This window comes from Leptonotus elevatus, chromosome 21 (assembly GCF_054856555.1).
Source record: "Leptonotus elevatus isolate MCC_2025b chromosome 21, RoL_Lele_1.0, whole genome shotgun sequence".
Lineage (NCBI taxonomy): Eukaryota > Metazoa > Chordata > Actinopteri > Syngnathiformes > Syngnathidae > Leptonotus > Leptonotus elevatus.
Genome location: NC_141259.1, coordinates 13439747 through 13443970, shown reverse-complemented (window position 1 = coordinate 13443970; position 4224 = coordinate 13439747).

Genomic DNA, 4224 nt, shown 5'->3' with positions numbered 1-4224 from the left:
CGACGCTTTACTGAATACTAATTAGGATTGGCCATGCGGTAAACCAATCGGTGATGCGGAATAGCGACATGGGCGGAAGTAGGGGCAAGGTCGAAAATATCCTAGCCAATCATGTTCGTAGAAAGCTTCCCACTGTTTGGACTGCGAAAAAAAAAACGTGTCAGTAGAAGAGTTGACGCCATTTGGGGCGGAACACAATCTGCATTTGATCCAAAACTCACGCTTACAAACTGCTTTAGTTTAGATCTCAAATATTTGTTATAATGCAAACATACATTCATTCATTTTTATAATGTACGATTGAGTTATACACAGATCAATGGAATGTGCACTTTTAAAAAGTACAAGTTGTGTAGTGCATATGGCCATTGAATTAAAAGCAAAATAACATGTAAAAAGCGTCTGTTTTAAAACAAATGTCAACATTTTATCAAATTATGCAATTACTGTTTGATTTGATAAACGACATCATTGAAAAGTGCTATTACTATCTATCTATCTATCTATCTATCTATCTATCTATCTATCTATCTATCTATCTATCTATCTATCTATCTATCTATCTATCTGTCTATCTATCATAGACAAGCGACTGCAACAGGGGAACACAAGATGGCGCTGTAGTATCGCATCAGGCAGAGCCGCATCAGGAAAGATGAGCATAATTGTGCTATGCATTCAAAATATTCACAGGGAAAATCAAGTGTCTCAAGTCATGTGATATAAAAAAATGAATGTGTAAATCCTTTACGAGACTTATCAAGTACCGCTAACACAAACACACTCACATTCAGACAGGTGTTGAGCGTTCTCTCTCTCTCATTCTCTCTCTCTCATTCTCTCTCACTCTCTCTCTCTCTCTCACACTCACACACACATGCACACACTTTGCTAATAAAGATCATGTGTCACATTGCAGCCAAATGCTTGACCAAACTATTGACACACACGCACACACCATAAGAGCTGAGTGACGAATGTGTGAATAGTTTGTTAAATTGAAAAAAAACAGAACGAGGCCTGCTGTTAATTATTTGCATTGCGTGTCAACTCGATTAACGTAAAAAAACAACAACCAGGTTTTATTAATAGGTTATAGGAATGAGTTCAAATCAAATTTGAAAAACATTATTATTTTTTATATCCCATTTATAGTAGGGCGTTTAAAAACCAACCATGTATGAAGAGAATGTCACGTGTAGTAAACATACTGGCATGAAGAAGAATGTTATCGATGCGGATTTTTTTTTTTTAGCAGCGTTAATCATTCGGATTTGGTTTACCGCCCCCTGGAGGTGGCGAGTGGAGGTCAACAGCCTTCCCAGGACCTCATCGACGCCTCGCTGCTACGGCGACCAGACAACAAACACACCGCAGCATCAACACGTCCACTGGGAGAGGCAATCAACGCACTCGCGCACGTGCACAAAACACACACAAGCACGCGCGAGCCACGCCAAAAGGATTCTTCTACCTGTGGAGAACACACGGAGACGAACAGACACGCATGCACACAGAAAGTGATGAGACCGATTTGTTGGGTTTGTGTCTGGTTTATTTAACGCAGGAGGTTTTAAATACAGACATTTATTTGCAAAATACTAAAGAGTATTACAACTTAAAGTACTAAAAAGTGAATATATTTATTTGTCATCATCATCATTAGAATGAATATTGTTTGTAAAACACCAGGGTGGGATGAGAGGGGGTCACTGAGGCACAACTTTCTCCTTCACACCAAAGTTTTTGTTTTACTGGCAAAAAAAATAAAAATAGAAGTCTGAAAATATATATATATTAATGACTTCAACTGTTTTTTATTATGTTCTGTTTCTGTTTTATGTTCCAGAACCTTCTTTGGAGAGACACTTGAAACACAAAATGGCGTCAGGACAGAAGATTTCCCGCTTCCTCTTGTCACCAACGAGGTAACTTCCTGCAGATACTTGACCACCTTTGGGCATCACTCACACAAACCATTGCGGATCCACTTTTGACCACCAACGGTGATCAACTTTGTCACCAGCATTTCACCATTATTGAACCAGTACCACACCCAGTGTTGAACCAATATGACACCAGTTTTGAACCAGCATGAAACCAGTGTTGAACCACTGGTATCTTTGTTGAACCAGTATGACACGAGTTGTGCAAGTATAACACCTGCATGACATTAGCTTGAATCCAATTTGAACGTGTATGACACCAGTGTGAATCCGGGGTTACACCAGTACAACACCAGAATTGAACTAATATCACACTGTGTTGAGTCAGTGTGACACCAGTTTTGTGCCAGTATAACCTGGATATATGACACCAGTGTAAATTTAGTGTTATAGCAGTATGACACCAGTGTTGAACCAGTTTGACACTAGTGTTGTACAACACCTATATAAATCCAGTGTTGAACCCCTTTGACATCCAGTTTCAAACCAGTGTGAATCCAGCGTTGTACCAGCATGACACCACTATTTAACCAATATCACACTGGTTTTGAACTTGCGTTGAACCAGTTTGACACCAGTTTTAAATGACACCTGCATGATATTAGAGTGAATCACCAGTATGACACCAGAGTTGAACCAATGTGAACCCTGGTGTTGAACCAGTTTGACACCAGTTTTGAAGCTGTATGTAGTGTTATACAAGTATGGCACAGGCTTTGAACCAGTTTTGAACCAATGCAACACCAGTTTCGAACCAGTTTGACACTGGTCTTGAACAATTACTTTCAATCCAGAGTTGTAACCAGTGTGACACTTGCATTGACCAGTTTGACACCTGTGCTGAACCAGTATGAATCCAGTTTGGAGGTGGGTGAATCGGCGTGGACGGACGGGGCCAGTATGAACATTGACAGAGTTGTTTTTGTTCATAAGATGATAAGAAGGTTGAGATGTTTGTTGTTCAGATGTTGGAAGGTTCCTGTGCACTCTGTTGGGACTGAAAGACGACCAAGCAGCTTTTATTTTGAAAAGGGAAAGGAAGGCAGGAAGGTGTATCACGCCCTCTGGTCTGGAACCTTCCGCACCCCCTCGGTAGCTCCAAATGGGCTGAACCAGTACAGTAGGTACACGTGACACGTCATCTTTCTGAAGCGTCCGAAACGCAGACCTGTCAATCACCGGAGCTTCCGCCCTTAAAGAGAAGTCAAACAAATGGACTCTGGCCCAACAAACACTCCCCCCCCCCCCAATTTTTTTTTATTATAATATAATTGAGTGTTTTGTTTTTGCTTTTGGACTGTTTGATTTAGTATGTAAGTTAAGCTAAGCTAGCATGAGCACATAAAAAAAATTCTCAAAAAATTGTATATTTAAATTGTATTCATTTACTTAGTTAACATTTTTTTTACCTCATTAAATAATAGGTTAATTAATTTATTTTAAAAATAAATAATTTATCTAAAATAACGCAACTACAAACTAAATACAAATTATTTTATTATGAAAATAAACTAAATTAATTAACATTTGAATAAAAAAAAAATCTACACATGAGCTTTCTAATAATCAAATGTGGCCCTTGAGCACAAAATAAATTAAGATGACTTTTATTACAGCGGTACCTTCAGATACGAGTTTAGTTCGTTCTGTGAACATGCTCTCAAGTCAAATTTCACCACTGAAATGGAAAAATAAAATAAAATAATTTAACACGGAAACAATTAATAAATTGTAAAGAACTAAACAGGTTGATCATGATTTAATGCTACAGTCCAATTCACTGTGCTGCTCCTTGTGCTGTGTCCGCCTTGGCCACTGGGAGGCAGTATAATATAGTCATGCAGGCACAAATGAAGACTCTTCTTCTACTGTACACCGTTTGTGTTTAAGTATCTACAAGTATCGATACAAACCACGAGCATGTTGCTTGTTGTTAGCATTAAGCTTAGCGGACTTTCCTAACTGCTGCTTATTAATCGAACATTTATATTTAAATGCATATTTTACATTTACATTTAAGATGAGAAAAAACTAGTCGGATAGTATGTCGGATTACTCGTATCTCAAGGCACCACAGCATTATTTATTATTATTATTATTATTATTATTACAGCATATGTTTTCCTCCCCGCCACTAGGGGCGCCGCAGCACAGCGACAACAAGTGTTTGTTTGGCCGTCCATGAACAGGATTATTTTCAAAACGTGTTTTGTTTTTCTCTGGTCCCTCATCAGCCAATCAGGAGCCACCTCAGAGGCATGGGGTCCCAGGGACGACA